This window comes from Megascapheus bottae, unplaced genomic scaffold, assembly GCF_031878675.1.
Source record: "Megascapheus bottae isolate mThoBot1 unplaced genomic scaffold, mThoBot2.hap1 HAP1_SCAFFOLD_57, whole genome shotgun sequence".
Lineage (NCBI taxonomy): Eukaryota > Metazoa > Chordata > Mammalia > Rodentia > Geomyidae > Megascapheus > Megascapheus bottae.
In genome coordinates this window covers 1,140,388-1,154,855 of record NW_028327810.1, presented here as the reverse complement: position 1 = coordinate 1,154,855, position 14,468 = coordinate 1,140,388, and the positions used below count along the sequence as shown (strand labels likewise).

The 14,468-nt window shown below is 40.4% G+C and overlaps 1 non-coding gene and 1 pseudogene across 1 annotated transcript; both read left to right on the top strand.

Moving 5' to 3' along the window:
* The first annotated feature begins 109 nt into the window (after nucleotides 1-109).
* LOC150039153 (vomeronasal type-2 receptor 116-like) lies at nucleotides 110-5,500 on the top strand (annotated as a pseudogene).
* Nucleotides 5,501-13,562: 8,062 nt separating this feature from the next.
* Nucleotides 13,563-13,697, top strand: LOC150039152 (small nucleolar RNA SNORA13). Its single transcript, XR_016534515.1, has one exon. It is a non-coding gene; the product is annotated as a small nucleolar RNA SNORA13 (small nucleolar RNA).
* The last annotated feature ends 771 nt before the right edge of the window (nucleotides 13,698-14,468 follow it).

The window sequence follows — 14,468 nt, the reverse complement described above, 5'->3', positions numbered from 1 at the left end:
ATTTACAATCCAATTTTCATTCCCTTTAACTTACCTTTGGGTCTTTTGATCATGCCCTGAGTGACCATCAAAAGTTTCCTGCTCTCTATCAGATGGTCTCAAAGGATACATGAATAGCTACGGCCATGGTCTCCTTATTGCTTCACTCACCTGGAACTGGGTGGGATTGTTAACTTTACAAGATGAGAATGGTTTGCGGATTGTTCTTGAGTTGAAAGAACAGATGGCCAACAACAGAGTTTGTGTAGTCTTTGAGCTAACAATCCCAAACTATACCCTGTCATTTAAAGTCATGGCACCTTATAACCAGATTAATAATACTTCAGCAAATGTCCTCATCATATATGCTGATAATGAATCGCTACTAAATTTAGTGATGTGTATTGAGCAGTATTTAATAAAAGGCAAAATTTGTATCATGATCTCAGAGTTGGATTTAACCACAAGGAGAACATATTTCATGCAAGGTTCATTTCATGCGCCATATATTTTTTCACACCATTCCCCAGAGCTTTCTGGATTCACAGATTTCATCAAGGCAGTTAGCCCTTCCAAATACCCAAAAGACTTGTTCCTTGCTAGGCTGTGATCTCTCTCTTTTAATTGTTCACATTCTGAGTCTGGAAAAACTGTCCTCACGAAGCTTTCTTGGGTTGGTTGCCAAGGCACATTTTTGTCATGACTATGTCTGAACACAGTAACAATATATACAACACTGTCTATGCTGTGGCCCAGGCTCTGCATGAACTCCTTCTAACAATGGGAAATAGGGAAGGGATAATATCTTCCTCTGTACAGGTAAGGCCTTCTCCTTTGTATGAATCAAACTATGAGCCAAGTCACTTCCTAGAGGTATTTCTTACCATATCACATTAAATATTTCAGATATTTTTCCAAAACTGAAGAAATTATACTTCGGTAAATGTTTGTTAAGCAATCTAAACATGTGTTCATGTGCTCTTAAGGAAGAACATGCCAGTGAAAAGGACCTAATGAATTCCATGTTTTACAAATTCTTTAAGTTACAAGTAGACTCAATATAATTGTAACTAATGTTTTGTAAAAGAACAAATGTATACACTTCCCTATTAGTTTCTACGGTCTGCTGAACAAAAGTTTCTACAGTCTGCTGAACAAAAAATATATATATATATATATGTGTGTGTGTGTGTGTGTGTATGCATATATATTTGTAAGTAACCTAGTTGCATTCTACTGTAGATATTACAATTTTGAGGAACTCAAACTATAGGCTCTGATAGAGTTTATGTTTGTGGCAAACTGGAAATAGCTATATGAGAAATGTCTCATTTATGATTATGTATGAGAAATAAGAGTCTCTTGAAAAATGCTTTCTATTCCTTTGCCAATTGATCGAGATTCAGAAATATTATTTTTACTCTTTCAAAAATTTTCCTCTGGAGTACTTCGTTAGATGTTTCTTCTATCCTTGAATTCTGAATCAGAGATTAAAAGCAATCAGAAAATTTTCTTAGTTCATGTTTTTTAACTGAACCATGGAATATACTTCACCATAAGATAATGTATCTCTTTCTGATACACTATTTTCTGAAAAATATCATTATTTTACCATCCTGGTGGAGATCAGGTGATTTTAGATAACAAGAGAAAATTGGGGGCAGAATATGACATTGTGAACATTTGGAGTTTTCCAGAAGGTCTTGATCTTGATGTGAAAACAGGAAAATTTTCTCCAAATGTTTTACATGATCATCAACTGTCTTTATCTGAAGATATGATAGAGTGGGCCATAGAATCAACAGAGGTGGCTTGCATTTAACAGCAATGTTTTAAGGATATAGAAGTTAACTTTCCCCTAAAAATGTATAGCTGATTGGATGGGAACAAGTGCTTCCTATAACGGTAGCTATTCAGGTCTGACTACTATGGGTTTGAAGTCAATCCAACCAGGAATACCTGGACAACCGTTATCTTAATTTAACCACCACAAATCAGGTCTGTGTGCTGGTGACTGATGCCTGTAATCCTATCTAATCAGGAGGCTGCCTTGCTCAGATATAAAACTACAGACGAATTTTAAGCCTAACAGGATAGAAGGTCTGTGAGACTCTGTCAATATATAACCAATAAAATAAGCTTGAGCTCTTGGTCAAAAGGCACAGTGCTAAATTTGAGTAAGAAAAGGTCAATTACACTGTCTGGACCCTGAATTCAAGCTCCAAAATCAGCATCCCCCTAAGAAAGTGTAAATTTGTTTCTAAATATTTATTCATCAAAAATACCATTTGCATAATTCTTAGCATGTTCTAACCTTTGATAAGTTATCTGAGGGATCACTTTATGTATTTGAATGGTTTATTTTGATCTCTTCTGTGGAAGTTCATTTAATTGTAGGTTGGCCTGCTTCACAGATATTTTTAAGAAAGGAATCATTGAATGAAATCATTGAATTTGTGAGAAAAATATTCTCCCAGTACAGATACTGGAAAAGTAAGAACATGTGGTTCACATGATCCTAAATAGGGAGCTCTGTGCTTTATGTTATAGCATATTTATTAATTCTTCCTCCTTGTTCTTTACCATTTCACAGATGAGTAGGAGACATTAAATGACATGAATTCAAGGATACTCCACAAAGATTTACATTCTCAATATTAATCTCTGAATTTTCAAAAGTTCATGTTTATCAGTAGTTCAACAGACTAGAGAACAACTCGATAGCACGTAAGCCTTTTTGGTCACCTGATGTGCAAATCATAACACCATTTAATTAACGGACTGGATTTATATGTGTAGAAATACTGTGTTTCATAGTCCAATTATTTCAAATAATAGAACTTTGGGAGAATTAGGAAAAAGGCTAAACAGATACTGGCACTCATTTGATATTTTTAGCCTACTCAATCTGCCTGCAGTGAGAGTTGTGCTCCTGGATTCAGGAAATCCTCTCAGAAGGAAAAGGCTGCCTGTTGCTTTGACTGTAATCCTTGCTCAGAGAATGAGACTGCTAATGAGAGAGGCATGTTCTCAGCATTGGGAGAAATTTAAACTATTGCCCAGTGCCCCCCCAAATCCATGCTAATGTGTGAGAATGGTGTACATTAAGAATCAATCTTTCTTCTTTTACTTAATAATTTAATTGTGACAATGGATGACACTGCTTTTTTTTGGCCGGTCCTGGGCTTGAGCTCAGGGCCTGAGCACTGTCCTTGCGTTTTGCAAGGCTAGAGCTCTTGAGCCTCAGCATCACTTCTGGCTTTTTGCTATATGTGTGGGGTACCAGGAATCAAACCTGGGTCTTCGTGTATGCTAGGCAAGCACTCTACCACTAGGTCAAACTCCTGGCCCCTAATACGGCTTTTTGAAAAAAATACAGTGGGTTCTGAATTACATATACAATTACCTTTTCTGGAGTCTATTGTATTCATGTTTATTCAACTACTCCGTAATTTAAATTTGATCTCTGTCATATTATGTGAAAAACCCATTTAATTACAAGGTCTCAGTTCTCTCCAAATTATTTTTATATTATAAAGGAAACACAGATCTTCCACAGCTTTGTTTCTTGTTGGCAGATATGTTCTTAAAACAGAGCAAGTGTTGTGTCAGGTTTGATGTAAGAAGTAGCTACAAATGTGGTACATATCATGAATTTATACCTTCAATAAATGATTTGGTTCTGGGTTTCTTACTGCATGACAGGTGAGTAGCTGAGACAAATATAACTGCAAGGAAGGGCCACAGGGCAAGTGTTCATGTCGCACATAGACATACAGGAGAGTACAAGCTTTCCTATTCACCTTGTTGAGTACATTGAGTTGTGCATGAAAGGATGAGAATTATGATGGAAGCATGAAGAAATATAGAGAATTATTGTTCGGTTATTAGATATGCAAGACACAACATGCATGCTAGTCATCTCAAGTAAACAAATTCAACTTGGATTGTGGCAGTCAATATGAGAACATATTAGATATAAAAATAGTAATGAGCATACCTTATAATATTTAGTAAAAATATTGTTTTTGCTGGTAATTATTGACATGTCAAAAACATATCTACATAAGGATTTATTAATTTCTTTTTAAATTCTTTAAGAGGGCCTGATTGTTATTTGAGTTCTGCACCATATGTGGAGCAATGTGTGAGTTACCCAGATCATCAGTATGCCAAGAGAGAGAAACAATTGATTCCAAAGAGCCACAATATTCTGGGTTATGGAGAGCCTTTAGGGATGGCTTAACATGTATATCTCTTGTTTTTTCTACACTCACAGCAGTTGTTCTTGGGGTGTTTGTGAAACATCAGAACATTCCTATTGTCAAAGGTAATAACAAGGCTCTCTACTACATCCTGCTCATCTCCCTCATCTTCTGATTTCTCTGTCTTTTGCTCTTTATTGACTGTCCCAACACAGTCACCTGCATTCTAAAACAAACCGTATTTGGAGTTGCATTCACTGTAACTCTTGCCGCAGTCTTGGCTAAAATTCTAGCTGTAGTTCTGGCTTTCAATGCCACTTCTTTTGGGAGAAGAATGAGGTGGCTGCTGGTATCAGGGGCACCTAACTTCATTTTTTCATCTGTACCCTGATCCAAGTGACTCTTTGTGGAATCTGGCTGGGAACCTCTCCTCCATTCATTGACACAGATATACACTCTGAACGTGGCCACATCATTATCTTGTGTAACAAAGACTCCCTCACTGTTTTCTTCTGTGTTCTGGGATACCTGAGCTCCCTGGCCATGGCCAGCTTCACTGTGGTTTTCATGGCCAGGAACCTGCTTGACACCTTCAGTGAAGCCAAGCTCCTGACCTTCAGCAGGCTGGTATTTTGCAGTGTCTGGCTCACTTTCCTGCCTGTCTACCACAGTGACAAGGGAAAGCTTATGGTGGCTGTAGAGGTCTTCTCCATCTTGGTCTCTAGTGCAGGGCTCCTGGGCTGATCTTTGACCCCAAATTCTACATCAACTTGTGAAGACCAGATAGAAATTTAGGAGCTGGATGTGCTGGGCACGCCTGTTTTTATCCCAACATTTGGGACTCGACCACATCTCAGAAGCAAAAGGAACGGTGGTACAGAGGTCATATTTAAGATCTCAATATTGCCCCTCTCATCTAATGAAACCAAAACAACATCAACCAAAGATACATATTAGGATTATTGGGGTAAATTAATACTGAGTTTTCCAAATTGCCCTCTCATGAAGATTCATGTTAGCTCAACAATGGCTTAAGAAAATAAATACAAGTCCTCACAAGTAAAAGGAAATGTGAAATTCTTTCAATGATTTATCAGTTGCTAAAGTATTGAGAGGCCTCCATCCCTTGAACTCATTTTTCCCTTCACTCAGGATACATTTATTAGAGGCTTCCAATCTCTGAAATTGTTCACATATAGGTTTTCAAGTTCTCTGCCCTTGTTAGCTCTAATGAGAAACCCGGGGCTGTGTCAAGGTTTAGGTTTCCTGTGGCAGCTGATGAACCCATTATGGCTTCTCATGAGGAGAACCACTGAACACAGGAAATGGCCAAGCATTTATTTCATGGCCTATGACAGGGACTCTGCTACAGTTACCATTACAGGGAAGAATTTTCTGAAATAAAATTCTTTTCTTGAAGCTGGCAGCATCCTATACTGGACATTTCTGTCCTCCCATCATTTTGTCCTCCCATAATTTCTCAGTGCTATGTCATTCTGCCTCTTGAAGAGTGGCTTATCCATTTGAGAATCTCCAAGTCTAGTGGAACAGCCAGGAATTCTCTGCCACAGATTGAAGACAACTAATGCCACTTATTATAAAATCAAGTTCTATCATTGCTGTTTCTCTTATCCTGTCCTCAGCAAAGTATTCACCTAACCAGACATTCTCCAACCGTCTGTTTGCCTACTACCCAAAGAAAGACTGCTGGGGTTCGAAGCGTGGCTCAGGTGGTTGAGCACTTGAAAGCATTTAATACAGAGTTCAAACCCCAGTCTTGGAGAAATAGTGGGGAAAGGGAGGGAGGAAAGGAAGGAAGGCAGGAAGTAATGAAAGAGGAAATGAAGGAAGGAAGGAAGATAGGAGAAGGGAAGGAGAAGGGAAGGAATAGGGAAAAAGAAGGGAAGGTGAAGGAAAGGGAGGAGTAGGAGGGGAGGGAATAGGAAGGGCAGGGAAGGGAAGGGAAGGGAAGCACGGGGGGGAGGGGTTGGGAGGGAGGGGGAGAAGGCTGCCACAACATGAAAAGGCAAAGTTACTGATTTGGAAACAGAGTTTTCTAAACATGTTCTTGGAATCATGTGAACATGAGCCACATGCTATATCTATACTTAGTCATACAAATAAAATACATATATTTTAATCTAGCAGCTATTTCTTTCCAGAGTGTGAGTAACATAGCAATCAAGTTATACCTGACTAAAAAAAATTTAAGACAGAATAACCTGCCTAACCCATAACAGAAGTACTTATGAATTATTCAGCCCACATTCCTATGTATATTTCATGACAGGCTGACTCCAGGTCGCTGCAGCCTAACTTTCCAAGTTTGTTTGGGACATATATATATATGTAGTACACATATTTGCCAGTGTGAGATGTTCATTAATGTCTGAACTGACATGCAGAACACTTCAGGGTAATAGAAAGTAACCTACCCAAACAAGTTTTTTTATATAACTACACCAGGATTTTAATGAGAAAATCTGTCGTATTTCAGAAAATGTAGAATGGAAACTATGTTTAAAAAATTCCTGAAAGATGAGATAGCTATAGTTAATATGGTTACTTAGTTGTAATTTTTTTCAAATTGAAATAGGTGTGTGATGTGATTCTAAAGCAGTGTGATTTTGTTGTGATTGTCTTCTACCGCCACCTGGTGGTAGTTATATGTACTGACATCGAGCCTGTTGGGATTGTTGGCAGTTTGTATTTCTGGAGCAGTCCACAGCCTATGGCTGTCATGGACAAGGCCACCTTTCTGGCAGGTTTCCGCCACTGATGGTGTACGGGGGATTTTATGTAGCTTTTGCTAACCAAAGGAACATATTCCACATCTTCTGAAATTATATGTGAACATATTCATCTTAATGATCACTAGGCTATACTACATTTTGTTTCCTGCCCTGTAATTTTTTCCAAACAACTTAGAATTATGCTGAATACATATTAATTCTACATATTTAATTTATACAAAATTTAATTTATAGTTGAGATGAGACATGTTTTTTCTTTTGTTTTCTTTTGAAAGAAACAACAGTGCAATATCATTCTTTCTGATGGATGAGTAGAGTTGCATTGTGTATACATATACACCACATTTTCTTGATCTTTTCATCCACTGAGGGAGCATCTAGATTGATTACATATCTTAGCAATGGTAAATAATGCTGCAATGTACCTGGTTGTGCTCTATTGGATAAATGCCCAGGTGGGGAATTACTGGCTCATGGGGGATCTCTATTATACCGTTCCTAAGGAAATGGAAAGACTAGAAAAAATGTACTAAATTGGACTGGCTTTTTGGCCTAATGGTAGAGTGCTTGCCTAGCATGCATGAAGGCATGGGTTCAATTCCTCGGTATCACATACATAGAAAAAAAGCCAGAAGTGGTGCTGTGGCTCGAGTGGTAGAGTTCTAGCTTTGAGAAAGCCCAAGGACAGTGCTCAGGCACTGAGCTCAAGCCCAGGACTGGAAAAAAATTATGCTAAATGAAGTAATCTAGACACACTTATTTGTGATGGCTACAATGGAAGTAAGCCAAACACACTCATTTGTGGTAGCTAGATCGTGCCTATAAACCTACAAGTAAATATGCTGGGTGGTTTTCAAAAAAATACATTGGGGCATAATAAAATACCTAAGATTCTATGCAGTAATACAGTAACATGATAGGAGGATATTCTTTGTAGAGGAACACAAAACAACTCCAGGAAATGTAAGCAAGAGGTTTTTTGCTTGTTACCATTTTTTCTTTTTGTGTGTTTGTTCCTTTATCTGTCTTTGGAGTGTAAGAGGAGGCACAGAAATGGAAGGACAAATAGTGAAAAAATGCCACAGTGATACTCAATACACATTATGTTGAACATGAGCTATACAACTTGTGGGTGGGAATGGGAGGGAGAAACTGGGAAAGACTAGGAGAAGGAGTGATGTTGCTCAGAAACAATTGTACAAGCTGGGTGTGGTGGCTTACACTTGTAATACTAACTATTCTGGAGGCTGAGATCTGAGGATCAAGGTTCAAAGACAGCCTGGGCACAAAAGGATCTGAGACTTTTATCTCCAATTAAGCTCTGGAAAATGAGAGTGGGGCTTGGCTCAAGGGTTTGGCGATAGCCTTGAGCTGAAGAGCTCAGGGACAACATCCAAGCCCAGTTGAAGCCTCATGAACCACAAAACAAAAGCTAATCCAAAAAAAACCCCAACTGTTTATGTGACTTAGATAACTTTAACACCTTTATAAAATCAATAAAAATGCAGGAAAAAGAAAAAAAAGAAACAAAGGTGTTGAACTAGTCTTTGTATGAGTCTCTCATATGACTTACAAGAGCTAGGAGAGTCTGCTCTTAACCACACAGCCTTTCTCACTACCTTTCTCCTCTGCAAGGATTACACTTAACAGGAAGAAATAAAATAACCTCTGCTTTATCTCTATGGTGATAATTCTAAAATTTCAGCATAAAACTCCAATTTCTTTCACAGCTATGAGCCTTGCATGTCTTGCTTCTGTCTGTCTCATACATTTCCACTTCGTTCCTTGCTCTGTGCCAGGTACCATCACCACGGCCTGCTGTTCCCTGACCATTCGCCTGTTTTTATTTTTCCTTTTTTTCCATTACCAGAGAGTTACACCCTTGCTCTACTTTTATAAATTCATGTCTTGTGCTGTACAACTTGAGCAATACCTCTAGGAGAGCTATTTTGCTAGCTAAGTAGCGATCAAATCTTGCAGATTTTTCTGCCAAGGTTTGGTTTTGAATTGTGATACTCAAATCTGAGCTTCCAAATATCTAGGATTCAAGGGGTGAGCCACTTGCACCTGGTTTTGAATCCAGGAGTTTCATGACCACCCAAACACAGCTTTACTCCAACTTCATCTCCAGACTTTCCATTGCTAGCCTTGTCAGCTACTGACTGAGCATTTGTAACATGTTTGTGTGAACTAAATGTGATCAGAGTATATTTTGCATAAAAAATATAAGAGTTAGTAGGAATTTCAACATAAAACCCCGCCCGGCACAGATGGCTCAAGACTGTAATCCTAGCTATTCAGGAGCCTGAGATCTGAGAATTGTCATTCAAAGTCAGCCTGGGAAGGAAAGTATATGAGACTCCAGAAAACTGGAAGTGGCTCTGTGGCTTAAAAATGTAGGGTGGTAGCCTTGAGCTCTTCAACTCAAGGACAGTGCATAGGCCCAGAGTTCAAGCCCCAGGACTGACAGGAAAAAAAAGATATTACTGATAGACTCATATTGATTACATTTTTAAAAAAGAAATGATATGTAGCTAGGTCTGGGAGTGTGACCTAGTGGTAGAGTTCTTTCCTAGAATGCATCAAGTCCTGGGTTTGATTCCTTAGTAACACATATATAGAAAAAAAGCCAGAAGTGTTGTCGAGGCTCAAGTAGAGTGCTAGCCTTGAGAAAGCTCAAGGACAGTACTCAGGCCCTGGGTCCATGCCCCAGGACTGACAATAAGGAGAAGGAAGAGGAGAACAAAAAGAAGAAGAAGAAGAAGAAGAAGAAGAAGAAGAAGAAGAAGAAGAAGAAGAAGAAGGAGAAAGAGGAGGAGGAGGAGGAGGAGGAAGGGGAAGAAGAACAAGAAGAAGAACAAGAAGAGCAAGAAAAGCAAGAAGAAGTATTACGCTTAATGGTGAAAATCTAAAGCCATTCCCTCTAAAATCAGGAATGAGACAAGGATGCCCACTCTCTCCACTCGTCTTTAACATAGTAGTAGAATTTCTAGCCAGTGCAATAAGGCTAGAAGCAAGCATAACGGGGATCCAAGTAGGGAAAGAGGAAATAAAACTATCCCTCTTTGCAGATGACATGATTCTGTATTTAAACAATCCTATAGAATCTACTCCCAAGCTCCTTGAGCTGATTCAAAACTTTGGAAGACTTGCAGGCTATAAAATCAACCCTCAAAAATCAGTTCCCTTCCTTTATGCCAACAGTGAGAGGAACGAGGCAACTATCAGGAAAGCAACTCCTTTTGCAATAGCCTCAAAGAAAATAAAGTACCTAGGAATTAGCTTAACTAAGAATGTAAAGGACCTTTTTGATGAAAACTTTAAAACCCTAAAAAAGGAAATTAAGGCAGAACTAAGAAAATGGAAAAACCTCCCATGCTCCTGGATTGGAAGAATCAACATCGTGAAAATGACAATCTTGCCAAGGGCTGTCTACAAATTCAACGCAATACCCATCAATATCCCAATGGCATTCTTTAAAGAAATAGAAGAGGCAATCCAAAATTTCATATGGAATAGTAAAAGACCCCATATAACAAAAACACTTCTTAGCAGAAAGAACAACGCTGGAGGAATTTCAATTCCAAACTTTAGACTCTATTTGAGGGCTATAATTATCAAAACAGCTTGGTACTGGCACAAGGACAGGCCTGAAGACCAATGGAATAGAACTGAGGACCCAGATATTAAACCACAGACCTATGGCCACCTAATCTTTGACAAGGGAGCCAATAAAATAGAATGGTAGAAAGACAGCCTCTTCAACAAGTTGTGCTGGCAGAACTGTTTAAGCACCTGCAGAAAAAGAAAGTTGGATCCTTCTTTGTCACCCGGCAGTACAATTAACTCCAAATGGATCAAAGACCTGGAGGTAAAAGCTGACACCCTGAAAACTTTACAAGAAGGAATAGGAGATACACTAGGTCTCCTTGGCAGAGGTCGAAACTTTCTTAATAAGGACCAAGAATCACAACAAATCAGAGAAAGGCTGGATAATTGGGACTGCATTAAACTGCAGAGCTTTTGCATGGCAAAGGACATAGCTACTAAACTAATCAGGAAGCCTACAGAGTGGGAGAAGATCTTCCCCAACCAAACAAAGGACAAAGGCCTCATATCTAAAATATATCAACAACTAAAAAAATTGAATCACTCCAAAACTAATCTCCAAAGTAACAACCATCCCATTAAAAAATGGGCCAAAAATGACCTATAGACGCATGAAGAAATGCTCAACATCTTGGTCATAAAAGACATGCAAATCAAAACAACTCTAAGATTCTACCTCACTTCAATTAGAATGGCCAGGATCAGGAAAACGAATAATAATAACAGATGCTGGAGGGGATGTGGCCAGGAGGGATCACTACTACACTGTTGGTGGGAGTGCAAACTCGTTCAACCACTATGGAAAGCAGTATGGCAGTGCCTCAAAAGGCTAAACAAGAGCTTCCCTATGACCCCGCAATTCCACTACTTGGCATTTAGCCAACCATCCAGAATCTAGGGCATACTATATCCCCTAGCACAACAATGTTCATTGCAGCATTATTCACCGTAGCAAAGAGATGGAACCAACATATACGTCCCTCAGTTGATGAGTGGATCAACAAGTTGTGGTATTTGTACACAATGGAATTCTATGCTGCTGTCAGAAAGAATGACATCGACCCATTTGTTAGGAAATGGAAAGACTTAGAAAAAATCATATTAAGTGAAGTAAGCCAGACTCAAAGGAACTTAGGCTCAGTGGTTTCCCTCAGTTGTCATAATCAGTAGAAACTTTGTGCTCTGCTAGCAGATATCTGCAATAGAGCAAAACCTTAATACATAAGGCCATATATTATGAAGCTAATTGCAAGGACCTTCAGGGTATTGAAACAAAAGCCATATAACGAATGATTGTTTTCCTTAACATACTATGTTATCTCTCATCTCCTTTGCTGTCCCTTGGGTATCTCATATTGTTACAGTATCTCACTTTGTTATCTGATATATTGAATTTATTTGTCTTTGGTTATTTCAAATTTTATAGGGAAGGGGGAAAACCAAGACCGGGTTTGGGTGTTGGGTCGGGGGGAGAGTAATGGGTACGAAGACATGTGAAAGGGTTTCAATGTATGTGAATTAATGTACCTACTATCTGGAAATATCATGTAACCCTTTTATTAATTATGATAAAAATATAAAAAAAGAAAAACAAGAAGAAGAAGAAGAAGAGGAGGAGGAGGAAGAGGAGGCAAAGGAAGGGGAGAATAAATAGAAGAAGAACAGAAAGAAGAGGAAGAAGAAGAAGAGGAAGAGGAGGAGGAGGAGGAGGAGGAGGAACAAGAAGAAGAACAAGAACTAGAAGAACAAGAAGAACAAGAACAAGGAGAAACTAGTTTATTATTTACAAACCAAAACACCACAACCTGTCTGAACGGTTATGATGTGACTAAGTTGCATGTTTAAATATAATCCTGCTCCTGGTTCTCTTCCTGGGCCTGGAGTGCAGCTGGAAACACCTTGTTTGTTTATAACGGTACTAGTCTTAAGACCTAGGGCCTCCAACCGCTGAGCTGCAGGCCCCACTCGAGTGTGCACACGAGCGCGCACCCCCGGCCTGGGCTCTCTCCTCTATCTGTGTCACTCAAGGCTAGCTGTCTACCACGAGGGCCTCAGCGTCACTTTCGCCTTTCTCTTTCTGTTATTTAATTGGAGAGAAGCATCTCCCAGGCTGGCTTCGAACCCTGATCCTCAAGTCCCAGCCTCCTGAGTAGCCAGGATTACCCAGGCAGGGCCCCGGAGTCTGGCCATTTCTCGGGTTTTCATTCCCTATTTTTGTTTTCTGTGTCCTCATGATTAACCATTATCACAAATGTTTTCATGAATGACCTTACTGTAACTCGACTGGAGACGGTGGGCTGCACAGTGGGTCTTCGAGTCTGAGGCCTCTGGGCTGCACCTGCTGCTCAGACTACACCCGAGAAAATGTTCGTTTTTCTGTCACCAGAACAAGTTCCAACCAGAAATGGGCTTCGGGCTTCCAGAGGGCCTGCGGACCCTCGGCTTGCCCTGCGCCTGTGGCCTCCGGCTGCACAGCAGCAGGCAAGAGTGCTGCTGCAGATTGTACCATCCACTGGCACATGCCTCCCACTGCACCCTGTGGCAATGGGTCCTTCAGGCCATAGAAAAGCATTCTGAGAAGGGCGCATGCCTTTCCTCCTTTCAGTGGCAGCGATGGTGCTGTGCGCGTCTGGAACGGTGTGTTCCCTGAGGCCTTCCACACTTGGGCGCTGGCCGGGATAGCCCCCCTGCCCGGAGCCCGGCTTTGCAACCTGGGGCCTAAGTCCGTGGTTTTCTCCCAAGCAGTCCCGGAGGGCCGGAGGTGGCCTGCGGCCTGTGCTAGCTCGAGTGTGATGGATGGCGGACGGCCTGCTGGACCAGTGCGGATGCTTCCCTCCTGCTGCAGCTGCCAGGGCCCAAACCCGGCCTGACAAGGTGCAGCTGAGGATGTCGGTCATTACTCCTGCTTCCTGGGCCCGGACGTGACAGGAGAGTGTGTGCGTGCACACCACCATCTTGGCAGGCAAGTCTTTATGCACGCGCGGCTGCAGCCCAGGCCGCAAGCAGCTTTCCTGCTAGCCTTTGTGTTGCCCGTTCACTTTCGCGAACTAGTGAATGCGGTGTCAAAAAAGGCGCAAATAAATGCTTTGCAGCCTTTTCCTGACCTCAGATTTTTGGTATCTTTGGTGGTGGAGCTGCACAAGTGACAGTGCGTGCATTTATGTTCATCTGCATGAATAAGTGGTCTATGAGATGGCCCGAGATTGGTGTGTGGTTCCCTTAACCAGTTTGAACTAAAAGTTCTCCAGGTGAAAGATGAATGCTCCAGGAGAGTTGTCCTGGTTGAAAACCATGTGGCACTTCAGGTAAGGTGATAAGGGAGTTGCACGGAGGGGCGAGGGGGAGCGATTTTTCAATACTGTGGTTCATCATTAGTACATCTGCCACAAAGTTAGCAAATAAAATTGTGTAGGAGAGAAATAACACAAAATAGGGGCTTTCTAGATTGCTTAGATTCGTTCTCATTGGCTAAATGTAAAGGTGTGTTGTTATTCAGAGCTGAATACAGTAATAGTGTTAACTTTTTTTGGTAAAGCAGCATGCACTGTCTAGTAAAGATCTGGCACTTGTTTTCAAAAGTTGTTGCTTTTTCCTTTTAGGGCATCCATGTTGAGGATTTTAGGTGTTGGATCTTCATAAGTTGCACGGAACACATAAATGCCTATCCAGCATCCTCTACTATATGTTTAAGACAGATTATGAATAAATGTTTTAATGTTTGACACCTGTGTTTTAAGTCTTTTACTCACCATAAAACAGTCTTCTGTTACTGAAAACTCTAAGGGAAGGTTCAATCTTTACCACCAGTAACTTCAAATCTTTCTGAAGTCTCATCAGCATGTCTGATAGCCTTGGGATCGCTCCTAGCAAGGTTTTCTTGCAAATAATCACACTAGCTACCTCACAGTTAAACTCCCATGTG